We start from the raw sequence: 12,470 nt of genomic DNA on the forward strand, positions 1-12,470 counted from the left end.
ATTCATAAAGCGGAGATTAATACCCTTGGAGGGTAATGGATGGCAATGCTGTAGCCAATGAAGTTCTAGTTGAGGCTCGGCTAATGCTGTTGCCCTCCTGCCCTGATCAGAGCTTTAAAAATAGCTCAAAAAACTATTATTTTATTTTAAACATATTTACTGACCAATCATTTCAGTTATTTCGGTCAGTGTAACAATTCGTGCCTTTGTATTATTAATGCATTCAAATCTCAGTAAAACTCTTGCACGAGGTCAACAATGAGGCGCATGAAATAATGCAGTTTTCTCCTAACACATTTCCACGCGCAGCATTATACATTACAATACAGTAACAATTTAATTTCATTGTTCCAAAATACTGCAACAGCTTTATGAAACACGAAGCCTAACGATAAATAATTGAAGCGCTTTAATTACAAAGGTCATGGAAACTACTCGGTAAACAAGATTGCTTTTTTAACGTATTCATTCATTAATCATTATTTAGTTAAACTGCGTCCAGAATAGCGACTGAAGCAAGCGAATCACTAGACAGGATTCCAAAATTAAGCGTACCATGTTTTTTTTTTTTTTTTAATCCATTGTCATTTCTCTGTTCCCATTTTTGTACGCACCAAAGCTTTCGTGAAGTCTCACTATCCCGTTGACAGATATGTGTGACCTAACCTAGCCATATTAGAGGGTATTGTTCTTGCTTTCCGGGCGGCAGATTGTCCGCCGCCTTCGTTTCACGGGCGCCGAGGTGACTGTGACAACGAGACCGCCGAAACTGTCGCAAGTATAGAGGGGAGAAGAAACATTGCAACGTGCTACTGTAATAGGCCCTTAACACTGACAGCCGGAGCGACAGAGGGCGAATTATCACTGGGAAAAAAAAAAATTGAAGTCGGCGAAGTAAAAAATAAAGAAGCCTCTGGATATCAACAAATACCTGCAAGTATGGAATTTAAATAAGGATTAAATCTAGATGTTTGTTTTAAAAGGGAAAAAAAAACTCCGAACTCTCCTTTGGAATGTAGGTGGCACTGATGAAAAGCTTGAAACACAAGGCGGATAAAAGGATAGTTTTTGTCGTTAAAAAAATATCAACGTGTAGCAGATATTTGGTAGTTTTGTCCCAATTGAAGTTTTAGCCATATTGTACAAGCAAAATTACTTCTTATATTAGCATAAACTTTGAATTTCTTGAAGGTTACCAAAGCAACAAAACGCGCAGTACACAAATATACAGTCGAAATGCAAAAAATATCACACACAAAGATGTTAAAGGAATATAATTATTTATTCTATTTTAACCCATCGAAATTTAGCTATTTGAAATAAGAATGCTTGCATAAAAAGAGTGTAGCATAGAAATATGAAACCATGAGATGTGGCAATAAATGAATGTTTCAGTAATAAAAAATATTGTAGCAATGAACAAGCAATTTTGCCGCAGCAAAACCATTCAATAATCAGAATGTTACAACAATGAACTGTTTCACTAAAATTGTTTCAAGTAACGAAATGTATCCAACAATGAACTGTTTCACTAATGAAATGACATAGTGAAGTATTTGGATAATTAAAATTTTCCAACAATGAACTGTTTCAGATAATAAAATATTGCAACAATGAAGTGTTTCACTAATGAAAATATTGCAACAATGAAGTGTTTCACTAATAAAAATGACAGTGAAGCATTTCAATAATTAAAATTTTTCAACAATGAACTGTTTCCCTAATAGAAATATTGCTCTTTTGAAATGTTTTAGTGATTAAAATTTTACAATAATCAACTCTTTCAAGTAATTAAAATATTAAAACAATGAACTGTTTCAAATGAAAACGTGGCAACAGTGAAGTGTTACATTAATAGAAATATTGCCACAATGATATATTTCGGCGATGAAAATGTTGCAAAGTAATTTCTAATGGTGGTAGTTTCCATAACGAAATAATACAACAAAAAATTATAAAGTCATCTACTTTAAGTCATCCGCACCCCGTGATATGAGTAAAAAAAGCCAAAATTGACGTAAGAGAATGACTAGGCTATTTTGATCGGGAGGATTTATAGGGGGTGAAAATCCCAACTTTCTAGAAGAAAAAATCCCTTTGATCTCACCTTCAGTTGAAAAGTCCTAGGAAAATTCGTCTCATCATCAAAGGAATTCGAACGTATTTTTTTTTGTTATATCTGAACATTAATTTATATCCTTCCCGACGCGTCAGAAGAATTTTCTGTTTTAAGACAGCAGTGCCGTGTGCAAAACAAACTCTTTTTAAATAATAAACCACGAGATGCTTCCGTCTGATGAAATTTTTTCAATCGCTTTAAGCATCTCGTTAATGGGGAACTTTTAGAAATATTGAAAACATCGTTCGCTAAGGGGTTCTCCTTTTTATGTTCTGTGGTTCACGAGCTTCGTTGGGTTTCTCTTACTAAGATTTATGCGTTCGTGTTAGGGCGGAAACATTTGTTTTCCGTGGCTCTCTCACGTACTCGGACTCAGCAAAATTTACGGTTACGGGCAATCGCTACAGAAATGCCTGAACGCATTACAAATGAAGGTAAAAGACATTGATTGAATTATAGCCTCGAATGGAAACCATCACAGCGATCGATGAATCACACTACACATTGTCTGCATTTGGTAAAGGCGTCCGCCGCGATCTGAAAAATTTTAGTTGCTACTTTTAGCTTGCACAAGATTATCAGAGCTAAAAGAGATACGCGGGAAGCTAATTCGCAAAGATTTGACTTATGGTAACAAAAAATCCTCTGCTTTTATCTGTACACATATCGCTGTGATAAACGGAGAATATTTTTATAATTTAACCCTTTCATCACTGAAAAATGCTGATAATCCTATTTGTCAGCTAAAATTTCCAGAATAAATCGTCATCATGAAAAAATCAATATATTCTTTGCCGTTCCATTGTTAGAACAGTTCCTTTTGTAACAATAAAACCATTCTTGTAAGCAGAAATATGGCATCTGAGCAAATATTTGGTTTCTGTAGCTTCGAAGAAGTAGAAAAAACAAGTTCTGCTTCATGTTTGCCGAACGTTAGTACCTCTGGCAGTCCCGGATCCTCTCATTTCAACAGCTCAATGCTGATCGATCTCGCTTTGGACTCTATCGGGCATTTTCGATACGCTTCATTAGTAGAAGGGAGGATTTCACTTCTTTGCAGTGCGCATATTCGTTTCATTAGTAGTGATCCTTCCCTCAACTATCCGTTATAATCATGATCCCAGTTGTATACCCAGTGATCATTTATAGCCTACTTGCTAGCCATTATCACTACCTACTACTCCTGGCGGTGTTCTGAGCCATTATTAATAGCGCTCTGTGGCCATTATCAGCAGTCTCTTCCGTTGGTACTATCTCCGGGCACTATCCCCAGTCCTTTCCCAAGCCATTATTTATAGCTTCTCCTAGCTCCATTAACCGTACGTTTGTTTCAAGCCATTATCCATAGTGTTATCTCTGTGCAACGCACAGTAACGTATTATAGTAACGTACTCAGAACTGGTTTTCTCTGGTTCCACTTTCTGCATGCTGTCAATCGCCCTATATTCCATAATCAATCACTCTGTTCTAATAACTAGCAAATCCTTAACTCACTTTCCTCTTCTTTCCATTATCGGCATTTGCCGGTCCCTAATTATTCTCGTGTTCCTAAAGATCTCCTAAATTTTCGCTGTAAGATGTACCTCAAGAGCTGCTTTTCTTCTCCAGGGTTAAGTTATCTCTAAGCTTGATAAAGAGGGGTTAGAAGCCCTGAAAAAGGAGAACAGTGCAATATATTTGTTTAGGCACTGCTTCTCTTCAGAAAACACCTGAAGATGAACAGCCTCGGATTTAGTTGAGATCAGTATTATTAAAATACTAAAACGCCATGTTTCTTACATTCCCTGCACTTTACACAGTTTTTAGATGTCATTGTTAGAAGCAAAGACCAGTGAATTATGCCAAGAAAGTCTTTAATCTGTTGGGATGTAGATTTACTCGGGCTACATTCTGAGCACTGACTTTCGTTCAAAGTAAATGGACTAGAAAGGTCTGTGTCTAGACCTTCTTTTGTACTCTATTGATTAAACGGATACATTATGACTCACAGGACAGTGACCGGAGGTTTTTCTGATAGGTAAGCATATCAGTGCGTGCTCTTGTGACTAATAAGGATTTCGGTGTCCTGGAGGTAACAAGCAAACCTCTCTAAATCGTTACCATGAGGAAGCCGAACGCGGTTGTTTTTGTATCTAATTATCAGTGAGTACAACGCCAGTTCTTCTAGATGAGTTTCACAATATATCTTGACTGCGGAAATAAACGAGGAAACAAATAAGTTTTTTTCTTTCTTTCTGTTTTCTCGTGAGTTATATGTTATTATGCATAAAAATTAACCGTGATGTTAAGTACCTGTTACATTACAATTACAGAAAGAATGAAAAAAGATAGATACTTATACAATTTTATTCCCAAACGTATATACATTACATCGCTGAAGGCTTTAAATATTTACGTTCCCAATGGGTACAAGATTTAAACATTTGCGATCGTAATTGTTTCAGGCTTTACTGAGTTACGATACCAATTGCTACAGGCTTTAAAGAGTTGCGGTTGCAATTGAGAGAAAGAAAAAAGAATTGATGCTAAAAGAATGACAATAGTTGTACAAATCTGTTCCCAACCGAACACTGATTGTTTAAATAGGCTTTAAACAGTAGAAATCCCAATTGTTACGACCTTTAAAGAATAGCGATCCCAATTGTTACGTTTTTTAAAGAATAACGATGCCAATTGTTACCCTTTAAAGAATAGCGATCCCAATTGTTATATCCTTTAAAGAATAGCGATGCCAATTGTTACGCCCTTTAAATAATCGCGATGCCAATTGTTACGTCCTTTAAGGATTTCTGATTCTAATTGTTACAGGCTTTAAAGAGTCGCAATTCCAGTTGCTACAAGCTTTGAAAAGTTGCGATCCCAACTGTTACACGCTTTAACTATTTGCGATTCGAATGGTTACAGGCTTCAAAGTTTTGCGATCTCAGTTGTCAGAGGCTTTAAAAATGTGAGATAAAAAGTCAAAGCATAAATCGAACCATATTTCTAGTACTATGCAATGTATGTCCTATTGTTGTATGAAGAAAAAATGCTTCTAATAAATACCGCACTGCGTTTTACTGCAATACATTGTATACTCTAGGCTATCCTTTATATATATCTCTCAAATTAGACATCCTTATCGGACTGCTGTCTAATAAAGTCGTTTGATTTTGTTTCAGTAAGCGAGCCAGCAAATTAAGCAAGTAAAAAGGCCTTAGTTAGTTGAGCAACTTAGTACGAAACACTGCTAGCAGAAAATATTCAACATGCATTCAAACAGAAGGCTCGCTAACGCAAAGATAATCAATAATCACCATCAAGGGACTACTGCTAGTTGTCAACAATGCATATCAATGAGGTCATTCGGTTGGTTGGTTAATTACGTGTATACTAAGGCAACTAAACTCGTGATGCGTGAATATTGCACGCGCTGTAATTGTAGAATGTCTGCTTTGCAGAGAAGTAAAAAATGTACGGCTTTTAAAAATAACAACTCTGCTATTTTAGTCGGTAAAAAATGTAACTGTTGAAAGTACTGTTTTAAATCTAACGTTTATTTACTTCGGATAATAACATAATATCATTAATCATAAGATGCGTTATGCAACATAATTATTTTCTAGCTTTTATCGCTCCAGGTAGTTACAGATATCACATAAATAAATAAATACAAATAAAGCCTGAATAATGTTTCTCTCGTGGCATGCTTTAAGGTGTTCAAGCCCAAGGGCGCTTCTAACTAAAATATACGATTCAGTTTCCAATTCGGTTTCACAGAAAGAATCGTTTAGATATCGGGTTCATACACCTTAAACCTTAGAATAATAGGTCACTGAATTGTTTTTGTTTCCATCACCCCTGTCATCCATATGATAATATTCCATCAAAATTAGATCAGCATAACTGAACACAAATCATAACTAAATTTTCTCCATGCATGTTTAACAATGTTTTCTGGGTCAAAATTTAAAGTTTTATAACCAGAAAAACCATTGTTTTTGTAGAAACAAATAATAATAATAATAATAATAATAATAATAATAATAATAATAATAATAAAATACTATTGTAATCAAATTATAATTGGGCGTGTGAGTTAGAAATATTTTTATAATTTTTTTCAATTAAGGGGCCTAAAATCTGTAAGAGAATTGCCCTTTTCATATATAATAATAATAATAATAATTAAATTAAATTAAACTTTAAGAGAAAAATGAATAACAGAGAGAATGCGATAAACTCACATTAACTGCTCAGATTAATTTTTTTTCAAACATTTTTTTCATGCATTCAACGAAACACTTTTCGCAATTCCTCTAAGAGAAAAAATCCCTTATGAACTATTATGGGTTGATATTTTTAACTTTAAATATCCTACATTTGGAGATGTTAATGTCAGTTCTTTGTTTTGTGCGGACGATGTTATACTTCTAAAAAATCTGCTACAAGTTTGCAAGATTCCCTGACTAAATTGAATGACTGTTGTAATAGATATGGTATGAAGGTCAGCAATAAAAAGACAAAGACAATGAAAATAGGCAGAATCGTTGAAAATGTCAACTGTGTTGGGAATGGAGAACCTGTGGAACAAGTAAACCATTTCAACTACTTAGGCACTATTTTTAGTGAAGATGGTAAATTAAATATAGAAATAGACAACAGAATCAACGAAGCTGGTATAGTAGGAAGTCAATTGAATAAATCCTTATGGAATAAGAGAGAAATTAGTTGGAACACTAAATTAGCTGTATACAAGACAGTGTTCAAACCAGTTTTAACTTATGGATCTGAGAGCTGGGTCAGAAGTAAAACACTTGACCAAAGACTAGAGACCGCAGATATGAGAGTCCTGAGAAAGATTAGAGTTGTGAACAGATGGCATCAATGGCAATATCATATTAAAAATGAGGATATTAGGAAAGAACTTGACATTGTCAGCATCCAGGAATGAGTTAGCAGATCTAATCTGGTGGTATTGTCACTTAAACAGAATGGGCAAGGAAAGATTAGCAAAACAAGTGTTCTCTGCCAGGTTGGCAGGAAAAAGACTCAGAGGAAGACTAAGATATAGGTGGATTGATATGGTACAAAGTGCCTTAGATGATAGAAATATAAGATCTGATAATGTTGGAGTCTTGACAGGTAACAAATTGATTTGGAGGAAAATTGTACATAGGAAGCTGGTAATGATGTAAATTTTTCATGTAGTACTATCATATCCTGTACACCCCTTGAGGTACAAGACATGAATTTGATGATGATGATGAATATCATACATTGTGCTTAAGATCAGCTTAGCAAGTCTATGAGCAAAGCATTGTCAAGCATATAGATCATCTTGTAGCCCAGTCAATGGGGATGACACCCTTCGGATGAAAAAAACGGAGTTCAAAGCAAGTGTACAAAGGATCATCACGATGTCAATTCAACTGACGATGAGTTATCTTAATTTCACACGAATATATTGAGGTATTTCCTACTAGAAACTACCGCTACTTCCTCTTCCTGCTTCACAGTAAAAGCAGAGAATACACGCATTAACAAACATAGCAAATTACGCGTAGATTAATTACATCATTATTATTATCAGAATGAGGTTTATGCAATACGAGTGGAGTTTAAGCATTCCACACTTAAGACAGAAGTCTACCCTCAGGCTAAGTAAAAATTCTCATCCCATCCACGATGACGATTCTCGACACTTTGAATTATAGAAACTAATCTCCAAACCTACTGGAAATTTTCTAAAGTAGCACGCACAACAATTGTCTTACATTGCTTGGCTCTTTCTCAGGTGAATCATAAAGCATTCGAAATGCTTCAAGAGCGGATTGTCTTTCAATATCGTCACACTTTGCTCCGCAACTCCTTAAGTGGCCATCGTGTCAGCTGAAGAAAATTTGCACGATCAGCATCTCCTGAGGAGCATTCTGGAAACTTAGCTATTACGATGCCTTAAAGACGGTCAAAGTAAATATTACGAGATCCGTAAGAATGTTCTCTCTCTAGCCATAGCGGGGTTGTTTCATTCTAAACACAGTCTTGCATATTTATGAGTGGGGATATACCAGACGATCCCTTCATTGATTCAGCTATAAAAGATAAATGAAGGTGCTGAAGAGTTCCTCTCCATTCCGTGACATGAATAGCAAACATACGCCGAGACATTAGAAAAGTTGTCTGGTTGAATATGAATGAGAAGAAATTTTACAAAATACTTCTCCGAAATCCTCACTTCAACATTTATTTAGAGGGCAGGGAGCCTGTCAAATAAGTCTAAACGTGCAGTTGATCTTCAAGCCATTCATATCCAGTCAGACGTTAATATCACTTTAAGAATACAGCGAGAACGCAAGGGCTCTTTAAAGTGTAAGGAATAAAATAGAAATCACTAACAGGTATCGACATTGAAAGATATACTTCAGTCATTAAAGTCTGTCGTTCAATGTCAATATAAATTGCGTGTATTCTTCTGACCAGCTTGCCTGTTTTGCTAGATAAAATCCCTGATCAAGTTTTCTCGCATCCCATACAGTATTCGAACCAAAATTTGCTCTCATGCTAATAAACAACGGGTTCGAATCCTGTTATTTCTAATTTTTAACTCAAGCAACGCGCTACTATATTACAGATATAGATTCCAACTGTTCTTGGAGAATCGTGCCACAAAAAAATTTGAATTCTTAAACTTAAACAGTAGCTTGAAATCAGCAGCTCGTGCATAGGCACTGCGGAACTGCAGCACACCCAATTTTTCTCGATATATAAACATATTTATTCATTTATTTATATTTGCTTGTAATATTTAATTTTATCATTACCAATCCTATACAATTCTCTTATTTTTATAAAAAATAATAAAAATCCATCTTGTAGCATTTAGGAGGGCGAAGGACGCTACCAGCACTGTGTTTACCACAGTGTCATATTGCTACGAGCAAGCATATGCACGTCATAGTGAGATGCGAGCTATTAGCGTAATGCGGCACTGTCCGTCACGCAGTTCCACTGTTGTTTATATGCAGTTTGCGCCAGTAGAGTGTTCGTAGTGCTTATCGTGTTTACTCCGTCTCTTTAATATTTGGACATTACCATTAAAGGACTTACTTGTAATATCCAAAAATTGTAAATCCATTCCTTTAATTACAATTAAAAGAATGGATTTTATTTTTAAGTAATTTTGAATTATACCAAACTGTATAATTTTATCGATAATAAACGATATTTTTTCATGTTTAATTTTTTTTTTAATTTTTACCATAAGTTTGATATTTTATCCAAACACGTATACACTGAACTTACAGTGTGTATGTATATTTCGAAAGTTGCAGCACCCCCCACGATTTCAAGCCACGAGCCGCCACTGCTTGAAATACTTCCTGAACTTAGCGCTGTAATGAAGACAACGAACTCCAAGACAATTTTCGCTACGATGATTCTTGCTTTGTCTTGGAATTTGGGAAATGAAGGCATCGTTAAAAATTCAGTAAGACATTTCAAAAGTAATTACTCAAGTTTTATTCAAGTCTGCTAGCATTTTCCCTTCGACATTCCATTTATGATTTGTTTCTTAAATGTGAACTTCCATTTCGTCTGAAATTAATTCCTGAGTTTCTATGCATAACAAGAGAAAAGCTACACTTACATTATCTACACTGTGTTACCAAAAGTATAGGCACACCTGTATGATATATATGTAATATTCCTGACAAACGGAGTCAGTTTGAAACAATAGGACATGAAATATGCTTTACTTTACTGTAAATTAATTATTTATAGAATTTTTCTCTCAACCTTGTTGTGCGCATGGTCGACATTATTGAACAGTTCTCTGTGAAGAATGGAAGTTAATTTCTCCTGCAAGTTTTCGGAAATAGGCCGAAACTATTGCAGTATACTGAATATCATAATACAAGGCTAAGATTGGTCTATAAATTAATATTTAAAAAAAGGACTAACGTGATATCTGTCTTTGTTGTGTGTTTTTATAATTTTGGCATCCTACCGTGTAAACATAAAATTGCTTTGTGTTTTTTGTATCACGTGGTTAGTAACCTGAAAAATATCTCACTAAAGCGAAATAGTTTCCCGAAACACGAAATCATTACACTAATTCACAAAAAAAGGAAAAACAAATTTAATTAAAATTGCGTTAAAATTCAAAAAATTAATTTAAAAGATGCTTAATTATTTTTTTTATTCTTGATGACAGAAACTTATCTTTACTGCATTCAAATGCCCCGTCTTAAACCTAAGAACACATATTTTGTTACATTTTATCACAGCACGTTTTGTTGAGTATACACCTGATTTATTCAAACGCTTCATTACAAGGAAGATTTTAGAAATAATGTTTGGTAACTCTGCAGGTCTTTGTTTACACATGCAGCGTATTCGCCTAAGTCTGCATCTTCATATCGGGGGGGGGGGAAGGTTTCTGCTTTTGTAATAGCCTTACACTATCTATTCTTCCTTTCACAAAGACTGTAAAGCCTATTAAAGATTCTGGAAGATCACCTATACCCTAAAATATACATAGAATTATGTCAAACTCTGCATAAATGCAGGCAGAAGGACTAGCGATGAAAATAAAATAAAATCTAATTTGCATTAACTTATAAAAACAGAATACTTAGTAAATAATTCATCAGCCGAAGAAAGATTATTGGAATTTTCAAAATCCCCAAACAAATAAGATTACATTTTTAAAAGGAATGTGGGCCAATGATTCGTTAGACATTCATCCATCCCCCTCCCCGCTCTAGCCTTGTCTTTTCACTGACAAAGACGTATTCGAGGTGTCTAGACATGTCTGGCAATTTATTATGACATCAACTCCGGAATTTTATTCTAGGGAAAGGCTACTAATTAACGTACAAAGACAAATTTTGTTCCTAAAAAGACTAGCAGATCTCCTGCGACACTAAATATTTCCCTAGAGAAATTCTGATAATAATAATCGAGTAAAAAAAAAATTCTACATCATTTTCTGTTAATTATTTTAGTGTCTGGGCCTTGTAAAAGGCAGAATTGAAGTTAGGAAAGGAAAAAAAATTACTTTTGACTAAGCTATAAATAAATCTCAGTATTCCAATATCATAAGAAGAAATGTCTGTCACATTTCTTATTGTCTTGTGAGAAAGTAAATTAGTATCATTTCGCCATTTTTGACAAACATTAACAGCATCCCACTGGGAAACATTAAGCAGAACAAAGTCATGGAAAAACATCAATCGATATCCTAGCTTCGCTGGGACGGCATAACATCACGAACACACAAGGAGAGAGAGATCAGTGAAGCATTCGGAGACTACAACCCACAATGCCAGTCGTGCTAATCTACATTTGTCCGCGGGGTAATAATTACTCCAGTTTCTAAGACACAGTAATTATTTCATGGTAAAAAGCTTCCTTATTAATCAAGAAATAAGCGCTTCTGAAAATAACTTTAAGTAAACATTCTAAAAAAAGGCAGAGAAAACAAGAATACGAAGGATGCATTTAATCCTGTTTTGTTATGCGAGCTATCGTATTAGTTTTCCGATCCCTGACGCATTCTGAATTTTAACTAAGTAACAAATGATCGCATTGATTAGGACGTATTGTCTTACGAGAAGATAAAAAAATAATGCAATCCAAACAGCTACCTAGACGGAAAATAAATCCAAAGGCTTGATTAGTTTCTTGTTTTATTAAATTGATCGAAAGGCAATTATTCCACTGTGTTTAAAATTATAACAGTGATTAGATTCCCTTAACAATAGATACAAAACCATAAAACCGCATGCGCGCGACTGGAAATCCACGTGTGTGATATTTCAAGTTAGAATTCTAACAATGGGTATAAAAGTTATGCGCGCATGATTGGAGTGCGCGTGTGGTGTTTAAAATTGTAACAATGATTAGATGAAGTTTACCAACGACTATAAAAAAATGCACGTAGTCGAAACACAAATTACCTTGCTGTTTTAATTGATGCAGTGCATGGCTATACCAGACACGATCGATCGATATATTCATGTAGAGAAACAGAGGATGTCATTTCTAATTTTAATCTAAAGAGAAAGACACCATTCGCCAAGCACTATTGACTTTTTTACGTACAGATAAAACTGATATGGAGCATGCTTACGTGACTTTAGTTAATTGCCGATGTTTGGGATTCATTAACCACCGAAATGCAGGTACCTTACAAGATTTAATTGGCTTTTAACAATCACAGCTAATTAAAGTGTTTGAAAACTTTTCTTTTAAAACAACTTCAAACATTTTGGTGTATGTAATTAAAGGGTACAAGAAATCTTGTGAATGTCCAAGAAAGGGTCCTCTAACGAAGTTGAGAGTGAAACGCTTGAGTGTCGTCTACTTT

This window comes from Typopeltis vanoorti, chromosome 25 (genome assembly GCF_054136105.1).
Source record: "Typopeltis vanoorti isolate ZY-2024b chromosome 25, IOZ_Tvanoo_1.0, whole genome shotgun sequence".
Taxonomy (NCBI): Eukaryota; Metazoa; Arthropoda; class Arachnida; order Uropygi; family Thelyphonidae; genus Typopeltis; species Typopeltis vanoorti.